General features: G+C 41.2%; 1 protein-coding gene across 2 annotated transcripts in view; it reads left to right on the forward strand.

Moving 5' to 3' along the window:
* The window catches only part of LOC129238007 (uncharacterized), a 121,211-nt gene that overhangs the window by 48,187 nt on the left and 58,954 nt on the right, over nucleotides 1–14,070 (forward strand). The gene's annotated exons all lie outside the window — the stretch shown is intronic.

Genomic DNA, 14,070 nt, shown 5'->3' on the forward strand with positions numbered 1-14,070 from the left:
TCAGTTGGAGCCTAATTGTGTTGTCTCGTAAATATCCATGACTTTTGACCCCATTCGACTAGGCTGTATTAGCCCCTCACCCATGGATGTGTACGAGCACTCGCTTGGTGCAAGTGCGATTTGTCGTGCATCGAATTTGAAGGCTTCCATTAGCGGCACCGCGAAGATGTCATCGAGCGCGGAAGAGATGTGAGCGAGCCGCTGACACTGAAGCTGCAGTTGGAACGCGCCAGGTTAACGTGACATGACCAAATTCCATTTTGACTAAGGCATTCGAGCAAATTTCCGCATATTCGACAATTTTGAGAAATTTCGGGCAGTGAAAACACTCTTCCTCTTGGAGAGGCACACATATTTGTCTGTATCTTTGCGCATATGTATTGGTGTTCAAATCTGTGTTCACTCACTGAACTGTATTTTGTGTGAAAACCTAAATTTCATTGGTGATTAGTGTAATTGTCACAGCAAAGCGGTTAAACCACCGCTTCCAATGGGCGGCGAATGTCACTGGGCTTGCGGCTAAATATAATCATAAACAAATGCAAAAAAGAAAATCAAAAAAAATTTTGTACATGCAAAGTGCATTTTTCATAAAGTTTTTGCCTTTTTACTGCTGTTGCGGTTGCGACAGATACAATTACAAATTATTTGGTGATCGTGTTGATCATAAAATTGAGCTGCGCTGCGCTCGCTGCGGCATTAGTGGTGTAGCTGTTGGTTTTTCGATGCCAGCAGTTGGCGCAGTTTCGGTTGTGATCGTTGTAGAGGCGTGAGAACGATCAAAATTTGCGCCCACGCATTCCATTCTCTGCTGAAGTGGCCGCCACAGCCTCGACGGCTAACCAACTCAACTCTCCGCTGGCGCTCCGTCTCAGTTGCCATTCCGCCATGGCGCATATTTTTCAACTGCGAAATGTCACAGGTTGGTAACCGAAAACATCATTAAAACAACAAAAACGAAGCGGTATGTTTTAATGTAATTGTTGTTGTGCTCTGATTGCAGTGCCCGATAGCGCAGAATTACTTGTTGCGCGCGAATTAAGTAGGAAGGGAATGGGGAAGGGTAGGCGAGCAGATCGTTAAATGAATAGTTGGATGCCTGTCCGAAGTGTAATTTGTTGCGGCGCAGTAGATGTTGATGACGGCGATGCTGTTAACGATGAAGAGGGGGCGGCTCAAGGTGGAAGGGAATGATGGCGCTGTGCATTTGCATACATACGCACATACATACATACACTGTACTGCTTTGTGGCTGAGATATTGTGATGCCTTGCTTTATAACATCGTTCACAGATGGATCTCGTATTATTGGCGACATTAGTTCACTGCTGGTTGTTTGCGAAATAGTGAAAGGTGTTGCGAGTTATTTGCATGACGTCCAGCGTTTCCATATTGTTGCACTGACCAACCCAAAATTGAAAGCGATATGGTGTGCGACGGACACGATCACATTTACCCATTCCAGTGCGGCATTTCATGCAACTCGATTCGCCTCTTCAAGTCAGGCGCGCTGCCACCGCAGTCACCGCCATTGTCGGCGTCCACAGCGTCAAGTGTTTCGGGAAAATTTCAACTACCACTAACAAGTGCTGAGCCGAATGACTACGTAGCGCAACCAGCTGCTCAATGGGCGCGTGGAGGGTATGTGGCGAAATAGGAATGAATGCAATCCGATCCGTTCTTCAATACGCTTGGCTAGGCCAGCGTGCAAAGGAGAGGGATTTGGATTTCAGCGTGAAGCCGAGATGCAACGCTACGTACGTTGGTGGTGTTTCGTTTTGGAAATTTTGTTGTGTCGTATCATAGAGATGCAGCAACGTCGATAGATGTGGAGAAAGCCTTGTTGCGCGACAGCTAGTTGAGCCGCCAGCCACCGCCAGAGCAGAGCGCCCTTTCCTTTCCACTCATTTCCAGACGACTGTGCAAGAGTAATTAATATGCTGACGCGAAGTATTGCCCATTAGTTTGTTGGTAAACTCGTAAATGTATTAGTTGAAAATTTTATTATTCAAGTATTTAAACGGTGTGGTGATGTTGGTGTATCATAAATTTGCTTTTAGTTTTGTGCGAATTTGTAATCTAGTACGCCAGTAAATGAGCGTTTCCGGCAACAATTAATAGGATATTTACATATGGATGTGTGTATGTTGTACGTGCATAAAAATTTGATTCCGAATTGGAGGTGTTAGAAGGTAATGGGGGGCGGTGACGTCACTAGCGCGAGTGTATTCCATCTTTTACTGGGACTAAAAATACAGTCGCGGGCCTTATATGGAGATTTTCCTTGTCATTTACATTTAAGGCTCACCAAATGGGTCGAGGCTCTTTAGCGTTGATCGATTTGCGGTTGTTTTTCTTTTGTCTACAGTTTCGTCAACTGTACGACACCATTTGCTCTATTGGAAGGTGATGTAAAGCAGAATTTTCACTTTGTTTAAAACTTACAAATATGCATTAAGCGAAAATCTATCGATTTATATAAAGGGTGATCGATTTCGAGGTAACGGATTTTAAATTGAAATGAAACAACGAAAATTCAAATTGATTTGTCCATCTTTATTTTTGTTTTTGGTGTAGAACTATTCATGAGTTTTATTGTTTAAAGATAATCTTTTTCGAATGTTGGCCCTAACTGCGCCGCAGCACCGTAATGCGACCATCCGTAAACACCAATTTTGAATGACTCGCTGGAGGACTTCCGTCGGTATCTGGTGAATAACTAAAGTAATGTTGGTTTCGAAGCTGGTTAATCCACAAAGCATTTCGACTTCACATACCCCCACAAATAAAAGCCCAAAGGTCTGATATCACACGATCTTGGTGACCAATCCACTAGTCCCAGACGAGAGATAAATTGCGCACCGAAACGATGACGTAGTAAAGTCGCAAAGATTTCTTTGGTTTGGAGACGTCACACATGAGCAGTAAAAGAACGCGTAAAAAAGTTTTCGAAGTGAAACAAGAAGGAGCTAGAAGATGATATAGCGATATACAAGATATAGATATACAAAACGATGAAAATCCCACAACATAGAGCGACAGCGCAGTGTAGAGATAAAGGGTAGCTATTGGACTCCGGACTGTAATGCCAATATTAGTGAGTAATTTGGCGGAGTAGCTGTTTTGAAAAAGTGGTAGAATTTCGCTCTATTTTTTGTTACCCTGAAAACGTTCGGCTCAGTTTTATCATTAAAAACCCAGGTAAAATGTGCGAGTGGGCTGACCCAAAGCTTCAACCTTAATGTAAGCGTACATCAAGGTTTTGCTCTTCTCTTTAATCTGGTGATGAACTTCCTTACGCGTGAAATCCAAGGCAACTTCCCTTGGACATTGCTGTATGCTGACGATGTAGCCCTTCTCGCAACATCCTTGATTCGAAGGGGCTAAGAGTAAGCCACCCAAAGACCGAAGCAATCGAGTTTCATTTTGTCACAGCGAATTGTGAGAGTTGATAGCTTCAAATACTTGGGCTCGCATGTCAGTGAAGATGACACCTTCGAACGAGAAATTGCTCACCGAATTCAATGTGGATGGCAAAGCTGGAGAGCAGCCTCCATGTGTCATGTGCGACAAGAAAATTTCACAAAAATTAAAAGGTTAAACCTATAAAACATAATCAGGCCGGCAATGACAAATGCATCCGAGTGCTGGATTGTACCACGTAAACTAGAGCAGAAGCTGCACGCGGCAGAAATGTGGATGCTGAGGTGGCCAAGTTTCAAAACACCTTTATTCTTGGTAGCAATAAAGTTTCTGCAATCAGCACTAAGCTCCAGGAAAACCGCCTACGCTCGTACGGTCATGCAATGAGAAGACCAGAGGTGTTGCTGATGGAGGTAGCGGAAAGAGGGCCAAGCAGACCACCAAAAACCTGGAAAAACACCATTGAAAAAAACATGTGATGCAGAAACGTTAGCGAAGAGACGACTCAGGACTACGTGATTTGGAGACTTCGCGCAAGAAAAGCCGACCCGAAATGGGATAAGGCTAGGTTAAAGAAGAAGCTCGGATTAATCAAATTGGTCGAAGTCTGCTACGGTGCAATTTCGGCTTCAAAAAGTGATATTCGATCTTTCTCCACAGATATTTCTATAAAAAAGTCCTAAGCAAGATCTGCTTAAAAATTGTGACCAGATGAAGTCGACTCGTGCATTGCCATAGTCTCGTAATTGACAAAGCATCAAACAACATGAAAATAAAGTTGATGTGGTTTTCAGCAGCCTCACTTATCCTACGCAATATAGAAATCGATAAAATTCAGAAATATCTTGACATTTGCGTGTGCCATCGCACATCAAAAAGTAGAATTTAAAATGACTCACATATCCCACAAATGCACAAATCGATACGGCATATACAAACTAATAAAAACATGTTTTGTACGTCCCCCAATAGGCCACAACCATTTAACTCTCAAAAATCTTGTGCATTCCGGTTCTAAGCCAATTTGTCGCCTCTGCAAAATCTCACTTCTCACAATTAACCTTATAAGTAAACCTTTTGCTTGCACCAAATGAATCATATCTGTCAAGCGCGAAATTCCAACTATCTTGAGCTTCTAATATATTAAAATCTCCCAATTGTTTCAAGTATTTATTGAGTGAGCCCATAACCCTTAGATATTATTCAAATTAGTTTGTGCCGTAATTTCACCCAATCATTTTTCACCAATATTTTCGAAGGAATTAGGACTTGAACTATCCGTTCGACTACCAGACTACTGCAGCGTCTATCAGGCAGAAGTTTTAGCTAAAAAAGGGGAAGCTACGTATCTAAATACGCATGCATAACAACAACTACTATGAATATATTCTCGGGTAGCCAGGCGGTCATTAAGGCACCTTTCTGGTCTAGAGATATGAAAATCGAAGTCGTTGAAAATTGAAGAAAAACAATCGGTATCAATTGCAAATCGTTTTTATTCATTACATCAATTCTATATTTATAAAAAAAAAATTTTTTTTATGACAATAATAAAAAAATTGCTTCCCCTGACGTAACACATGCCACTGGCGGAACTGATTGGGCTGTTCAGGCACTTCTGAAAAAAAAAAAATCGGTCGATTATTCATCACGACATATGTCGCAATGGTGGGTAGCAGATTTACCAAAAAAATTATTGTTTTCTAGATATTTTATTTATTTATTGGAAAAACAAAAAAAGGCGGATTTTTTTTCACGTTCTCGCTCTTAAAAAAAATAGAAAAATTTATTATAAAATTATAGTTCTGCTACTCGCGATAGCCATAATTCTACTCGAGAACATATTAAAAATTGAAATCAATCGGTTCAGTACTTTTTGAGAAATTATTAACGTCAACTCCGGCAAAATAGTTTTGAGAGGCACAGGGTTAACGCACTTTTATGTATCTGGGCGTCGTACTCCAAACCGGTCTCGTTTTAGAGGACTGTAACATCTAAACTACAACGAATTTTAGTATAAAAATTTGCAAGTATATTTTTGAAAGTATAAACTATCTTAACATGAAAAAAATCGATTTTTTCGAAATTCTAGACCAGAAAGGTGCCATAATCAATGAATGTGGCTATACTACGATCAAAGGTTGCAATCCCGGGCAGCGCTAAATGAGATTAGTGTCGTATTCAAGGTCAGCCTTATCTGAGTTCCGGAGCACATAACCATTGGGGGAAATTGTAAAGCCGATGAGTTATACAGGAAAGGCACCACTCTTCAATTGCTCAGGGATAAAATACCATTGGGATACCTATGGCCACGAGAAAGTTAGTAATTTAGAATAACATTATCCAAGAGGCCAATAGGACACGGAGAGATGAAGACACATGCGTAACAGCTAGGCTACTATGGCCGCAAGTAAATCAGAAAAACACAAAGAAACTGCTTAGCGTTTCAAGAGAGGATATCTCGAAGGTGTGGCTTGTGTAACCGGTCATTGGGTATGTGGCAGGCATTTCTTTAGAATAGGAATTTTCTCCCATGAATATTGTAGAAGTTGCAGAGATGAGGAAGGGGAAGAAACAGTTTAGCTTTGCCTTTGCATTTGTCCAGCCTTGGCTAAAATCAGAGCAAGTTTTCTAGGTTAATCTTTTTTCAATTTTCTTACGGAACTGGCTGGCGTAGAGATGGAACCAATCCTGCGCTTCATAAGAGCCACAAAATGGTTCCACGAAGAAAAATAAATCATGTTCCCGTGTCGCAGAGTGCCATCACAATGGACCTGTAAGGTCTAAGTGAGTTGGTCGTACAGACCGACTACCAATATAACCTCACCCGGCCTTCACCTAATCACACTTCGTTGAATAAATACCAGAGTTTCTAAACTTAAAAAAAAAATCACGAATCCTTTGAATATCATTGATTCGATCCGCCTGTAGTTAGAGCAATCGACTCTTTACTGTAAGCCATACAGCCCAGCAGGCAGTAATGCTACATTATTTCATTTGAATTTAATTGCTTTGTGTCCAACAACTCCGCCTGCAACACCGTGGCCTCCACCGGCCATACTCGTCAACACATTCACCAAAATTGCTTACACCATAGATCCGCCATCACCACCCCGATCGTCTACAATATATAATACACACATACATACATACACACATCAGTCGCAGCCGCTTCGTTCAACGCTACCAGTGGAGCTGTGTGTCTTTTTATTGCTGTTGTTGTTGTTGAACTTTTTCGTATTTTTTCTGCTGCATAAATTTGCGCATTTTTAGAAAGGTAGTTTTGCGATTTTTTACGCGCTTTTACGAGATTGTCTGCATGAGTGTCTCTAAGAGGTGTCCAAATTTTTCTTTCATTTTATTTTTCATCTTGGCTTCGCTGGCGCACCGAAATAGCATTAGTTGAAACAATAAGCCGGCCGCTATTGTTGCCTTTTATTTGCTGACTTTGTCGGCCGGTGTTGTACTCATATTGTATGGGCACATTCAAGGTGTTCACCTGTTTTGGCGTTCTTTTTGTTTTGCTGAATGCATTGCAGGTTGATGTTTTGACGGTTTTTAATTTCGAATTTATGCAAATTCGCACAAAATATGATGATTTGCACTGCGCTGCTCTCCGCTTTACTCCGCTCCATATTTTGTATGTGGTACGACTGCACCATCTTGGGTAGTGATCGAGTCCGTTGACGCTCAGGTGCGCTGTATGTAGTTGACTGGCCTTTCGGAGAGTGGGGGGTGCCAGCTTATTTGAGCTGTCATTTAGCAGTTGCTTGTTCGTTTGTTGGTTTGCGCGACTGTCGCGTAACAATTTTTTATTGTTCGATAAAAGTGACGAGCAATCGAGTTTGTTGTTGTTGTTTGCACAGCGGTACCAGCAACTTGCGTTCGCTTGTTCGGGGCAGGTGAGTGTAGGAGGCGGTGACCATCAGTAGCTCTTTTGCTGGCATCAGGCGCCCGTGCAGAAGTAGATACATACACATATGTATGCAGTCGTGTATGTGTGTATGAACGTGCGTTGTATGCACCGCATGTTTGGTCTTTGGATGGTTGTTTTACGATGACAGCGAGTCTCTTTCACCAACTCAGTAGCAACGGTGCTCCATGGCAGTTGCCGTCATCGTGTCTATCAATGATATCCGCAGTAAATAAAGGAATCGACGATTGGGATTGTTAAGCCGTGAAACAGGCGTTGTTTTTTCGAATGCAGTTCGTGGATATGCAATTGATATTATGACTGCAAATTCAAACTTTGGAAATCACAGGAAAATTATTTAACAAAGGCCGATCGGCGGGTCACTTGTTTGCAGCAGTCGTTCTCACTTTGCTGTCTTTTTATTTCCCAATTACTGATGTCACGATATTAACCCAGCAGGTACCACCAATGCCAAACTACCAACCAACCATAAAAAAAAGACCGAAACCAAAACCAAAAGTTATATCAAACCAAGTGGATGTTAGTTAATGAAGTGGTAATTGCAACCGGGTCGGTGTGTGTGTGCGTGTACGTGTTTGCTTGGCGGTAAGCGCATGCTTATTGCACAATTGGCCAACTAGCCAATTGCTAATCAGCCACTGACCGCCAATTACTGCAGTCAAGATCACCATCAGTCAACTGCTGAACGCCCTAAATCTGCTTCAACATGCAACATTCAAAAGGTAGCAAGTTTGCGTTGTTTGTGCAACTTACTTGTCATTACAATAAATGCAATTACATTTTCAATATAAATCAAATCGCAGCAAATTGCACAATATAGATTTTTATGTTATTGTTGTAGTAAATATAATGGAGCGAAAAGTAATAGATAAAATAATTATCCTATCGGTTTTGAAAGCTCACCGCCGCTTCTAATACTCTTTCCATTTTTGGGGCAATTGGAGGACCCAGTCTACAAGTTTGAAACTAGACCAGCTCTATATCATTTACAATAAGATGTATAAGAGATTCCCTATACAAGGAAGCCAAAATGACTTTACTACCGTTTCTTCTTCTTCTTCTTGATTGGCGCGATAACCGCGAATTCAGCCGAGTTTCACAAAGCGCGGCAGTCGTTTCTTTCTCGTGCTAACTGGTGCCAATTTGACACACAAAGTGAAACCAAGTCCTTCTCCACCTAATCTGTCCCGTCTAAAGGAGGCCTTCCTCTGCTACCGTCAGCTGGTACCGCAACGAATACTTTCCGAGCCGGAGCGTTTGTATCGATTCGGACGCCATGCCTGCCAACGAATCCGCTAGATCTTTATTCGTTGCGCCTTGTCTATGTCGTCGTAAAGCTCACACAGCTCATTGTTCCATTGTATGCGATACTCGCCGTCGCCAACGTGCAAAGGTCCGAAAATCTTCCGCAAAATCTTTCTCTCAAACACTCAAAGGGACGCTTCAATGGATGTTGTCATCGTTCAAGCTTCTGAGCCATACGTTAGGACGGGCATGATGAGAGCCTTGTAGAGTGTTAGTTTTGTTCGTCAAGAGAGGACTTTACTACTCATTTACCTACTTAGTCCAAATAAAGCCTCTTCCAGCCTCGAAATCATAACCGTCAATAGTGACGTGGGTGTCGAAACGCGTGTGTGCCTACTGTTTGTTTGATGACAGGAGGGCCTTCTTTTTGTTCCAGTGCGGTTGTTGTATATCCCATATCTTATAAACAATTTTTCTAGTGATTCAAAATATAGAAATGCTCCCCAGGTTCATAGTGAGGTCAGTTAGCAGTGAGGTCGTCGTGATGTATGTGATATTCAGGGAGGATACCCTGACATCTGCAGACACTTATCTATTAACAAAGCTTCTCATAAAGAAAACAAGTGGGCATGATTACTTTGTATGCATATTACTTCCTCTCGAATGTTCTTGTTCATACCTTGGGCATACCTATCTGCAGTCCTTGACTAACTTCTGCCATAACGAAGCTAGTTTTCAAAAAACTCGTCGTCTGGCAGCACTAAACTATGAAGCTTGAATTGTTTCTGCGCGCCGGTAAGAAATAGCAACACCAAATGACATAACCACTTTGCCACGCCTTATCAACATTTAATGCAAAACTCGGTGTGTCCACTGTGCGCTGGCGTGTTAATGTGCACAGCTGCACATTGCCTTATGTCGCACATCCTAAGGCCGATACAAGAGAATGCCATTAGGCGCCGAACTCTGTTCAGCGAATTGTAGGTATTCACTGCACTCAGGCAGCGATAAATTTCAAAGACCTCTAAGCTGGATTTGCCTGTTTGGCTGCTTAGTTACCTTCGCCACTGACTGTATTCGATTTCTAATTGCATTGGATTTGTGTGGATTAGAGCCGTTGAATCGAGTCTACTATAAAAATTCTTAATTACTTCTAATTTATTTAGCTTCAATTGATACCCACCCAACAACTTAAAGTGCATACGGAAGTTGTATTGAAGGGTGACTCTATGGAATTCGTATTTCATTTTGAATTCTTTTATTGCTCTTGAAGGAGTTGCAGGTATTTATTTTTATTTTATTTATATTTATTTATTTAGTCTATGAAAAGAAGCTTCTTAGATACTAATTACAACGAAAAGTAGAATAACTATCGCACACGATTTAAATATCTAATAAATAGGATATAAAGTAATCGAAAACACTTTTCGGAGAAGAGTTATTAAATAAAATTAATTAAGAAATGAGCAGTGAATATTGCCATTGTTGATGATCTTCTGATCTTCTTACTTCCAAAGACTTTAGATTAATCAGAAGCAACCGAGATTGATGGTAGGAATTGGTTCAACAAAGCTCAATGACCTGAAGTGTATTTAAGAATAGTTTTTCTTGGATTTTATGTAGATTTTATGACTCGGTCTCCATATTTCGAATTGGATCGCACAAAAGACATATATAGAGATATAAGAGAGTAAGGGCCAGTGAATTAGGAACTATTTCGTCTCACGAACCCTAAGCCCTAGTAAACTTTCGAAATAATATGACTTTTATGACTATGAAATGAAAAAATAACGCCAAGATCTCTAATTTCATTTAAACTTTGCAACAAAGAATGAGAAATGTTTTGAGTGTACCTCACAATGACTTCTGCAGAAGCTGTGGAGATGAAGAAAAAATCGAGTCGATACAAAACCTGCTCTGCGAATATGCTGCACTTCAAAGAAGCCGTGCCAAATATCTTGGCGAAATTTCCAAAATGTCTCACCGGAAGGAATAGTTACCTTGTCAAAAAGATATAAATGGTTTATGCAACTTAGTTAGGGGAAGAAAATCAAATGCAGGTACCACAATGGGACTTAGGGCCACTGAGTGTTTTGACTTAGACAAGCAACCTGGCTAACCTAATCTAACCTATGAGAAATGTTGTAAGGCGTCGGCAAGATAGTGTGAGTTTTCGAATATGTGGTTTTAAAGCACTTTTTGATGTTTAAAGAAAATCGAGAACTAACACACGGTAGTTCCATGGCGTCAATGTCATTTTGACCTTTCAAGTGCGTCATCTGGTTTCGAAATTTAGAATATTACTTAACTTCTTTCAAAATTTATTTATGCATTCTGCACCATTTTTTTGCGCTGATTTTTTCGTGCATCACCAGCACAATCTCAGTTTTTGCCCATCTCTGCCAACCGCTTTCACATTCCCTGTTACGTCAGCAATTCAGCTAATTTCTTCAAAACAGTTGAGAGCCGATTAACGGTTTTATGTTGGTCACACTTTCTATAACTTCTCCATCGTGGTGCCACGGATAATGTGAAGAATATAAACCTGAACGTAGATAGTAGAATTAGTGGTACATTGCCTGACTATAGTGACGTCAGAATGCATACACGCACAGAGTGCAGCAACAATGAAACAAGAAAACATTTGAAATGCATATCCCTGTCATCAACAAACAGCGCAGCAGCAACTCGGCGTTATAATGCAGTAGTAGATGGCAATCTGAATGCCGATTAACTTCTTAATAAGGCTTAGAGTTGGAAAAAACATCAGTCCCGAAATCCACTAGCTGTTGCCTACTTTGGACCGAGTGGTGAGATGATAGGTAAAAAATGCTTTATAAGTCACTTATTGTGGTTCTACCATTGTAAGGTGCAGAAGCAAACACGTTGATGTCAGGTTAGAAACAGCCGTCCGGAGGAATTATGAGAACCAGTGCCATCGCACATTCTTTCGACTCAACTAAAATCAGTAAGGTGGTTAAAAGGAAGGAAAGCACGAAGCCTAAACCAGTCGAAGCTAAATAAGCCATACTGTGATTTTTAGTTTGTTTCGCATGTGGGAAGAAGCGAAAGTGGCTAAATATAGGGTGTCGTTTGCTGCGAGCACTCAGCGTAAAAAATAAAAATAAAAAAATTGCTTGATTTATTAAATTTTTTATCTTACACTTTCCCACACAATTTGAGTTAGTGAGAAACTGACAGAAATTGCTAATGCCTTGATGAAACCTTCTTGCGAGGGTTTTCCAAAACGGAAGTTCAATACTCAATTCTGCTATGCTTTAATTTTCTGTACTTCGCTTCTGTCTAGGCGTCTCGAATTTCAATCAATACACAAATAATTACCTCAACAACAAAAAACCAACTGAAAAAGTTGATAAACAAGAGCATCAAACGCAGGAAAGTGTGAAGTAAGCTTCACATACAAGAAATACACACACACACACACACACACACCTACATGTATGTACATGTAAGGAACATCCATATGCACACTGCACATATGGCACTGAAAGAATAATCTCTACTTAACTTGATAATAAAAGAAAAATAGAATAAAGCCATGTTTATTTACGAGCTGATACAGCTAATACAAATGCAACTCAGTCTTATGTATGCTAACAATCCTCAGGGAGAAGAGTCGGCAAGAAGTGATTTTGCCAGACTAACAGTCGATATTTGAAGTCGAGGCTACTGACTGAAGTGCAAACAATGTTGACACGCCGGCATATCCTATTGCAATGAATTCTTCAGTTATGTGGATCGTGAGTGGAATATGGATTTGAAGTTGGGCAAGTACCATTTTCCTGTGCAGGAGCGCAGAGAGCAACAGAGCGTGCGCAGTTGTCTGCATCGCGTCGCAGTTCGCTGCTGCTCCTCGGTGCAGTTGAGAGCCGGCGCAACAAATGCACCTTCGTCGCTGATAAGACGACGCAGCTACGACTCTGCTGACGTATACAGCGCTGTTTTGACTGCGAATTAATTTTTTGGTCATTCGCTGCATTGTTGCTATCATTGTGGACAACAATTAATCGTCGGGCAAAGTTCACAGACACAGCTTCAAAGTTGAATTGTGAGCATAGCAATTTGATAACCTAACAACAGTTGAGCCGACAGTCATACAGCCGACAGAATAGAATAGAATGAACGAACTATCAGCGAGAGTGATTGCTGACTACCGGTTCCATAGTGTTGTGAAGCTAGTAGAGTTCGTTCGTCACTGTCAACGTAAACGAAAGCAGCAATCAACGTGGCAGCAACACGTTTGAGCCCCGGTTGCTGCTTCATTGCTCCGTGACTATGTTGCTCTGCTGCTGCTGGTTGCTGGTAGCTGGCAAGTGGTTTTGCAATGGTTGGGTATACTCGAGTCGATCGCTGCGTCAGCTCATTCAGTCGTTGACTGGACGTGCTGCCGATTACAACGTGTCTTGATCGTGTTTCGCCGTTTTGAGTATTGAGTTTTGCCTTTTAGAGTTCTTCATTCTTTCTCAGTGTTGATTTTAAGAGTACGTCGATTGTGATTATATACCTATGTATGTATGTATGTACATATTTTCTTCATTATTGCCCTTTTGTGAAACATACTAGCGCATTCGGCAAACCAGTTCGCCTCTACTTCAGGCGGACGGACGGATATACATTGGGAAACGAGGAGTCGGTGCAGCTGTGAGTGAATGTTTGAATCGCGAAGCGCGTCGAAAGAAAGAATTTCTGTTATGCTCGGTATTGTTGTTGTTGTTGGTGGTGGTGTTTTGCTTGAATGATGGTGTGGTTGAAATTTTGTTGTTGTGCACTTAGCATACCTGTGCAATGAATACAAAAACAAAATCAACTATTTTAGAAGTGAATCGACAAATATGACAATTAGAACAACTGCGGAAAGGAGAACAAAAAGCAAACCCAAATTAGAGTTCGAAGAATTTTTTTAGGCTATCGGTACCGTTTTGGTAGCAGGTAGAGAGATGGGTTTGTGCGGTTTTCACTATTCTTGTTGCTGTGTTGGTGTGTATTGCCTTCTTGTTCTGTGTTAAATATATATAAAACCTGATGTAACAAGAAAGGCAAGTAAAACAGAAACTGAAACAGCAACCAACAACAAAATCAACATAGAATGCAATAAAAAGTGAACTGCAGTTGATTAAAATCCAGCTGGAAGCTGCATTGTTCTCGTTCTTGTTCTCTGTAAGTTCGTTCTCTTCCCTGCATCCGCCTAGTGGTCGCGGTGCTTTGAATAACTATCTGTTGGCTGTTGCAAGCCATTCGAGCGATTCTTTCAGCCTTCAAGGCAAACGAGCAGTGCGTTGACTTGGATCTCGCATCTTCTATCTCGGATCTATATTGGATTCTTGTTTGTTGCAGTCGTTTTGCTGCCGTACTTTAATTCTTTACCTGTCTGCCATTTCCACATTTGCAACGCCGCAAGTACCGCATCGTCTCCTTGCCCTTGCAGTGTATTCGCGTCCTTTCTATGA

This window comes from Anastrepha obliqua, chromosome 2 (genome assembly GCF_027943255.1).
Source record: "Anastrepha obliqua isolate idAnaObli1 chromosome 2, idAnaObli1_1.0, whole genome shotgun sequence".
NCBI classification, from domain to species: domain Eukaryota; kingdom Metazoa; phylum Arthropoda; class Insecta; order Diptera; family Tephritidae; genus Anastrepha; species Anastrepha obliqua.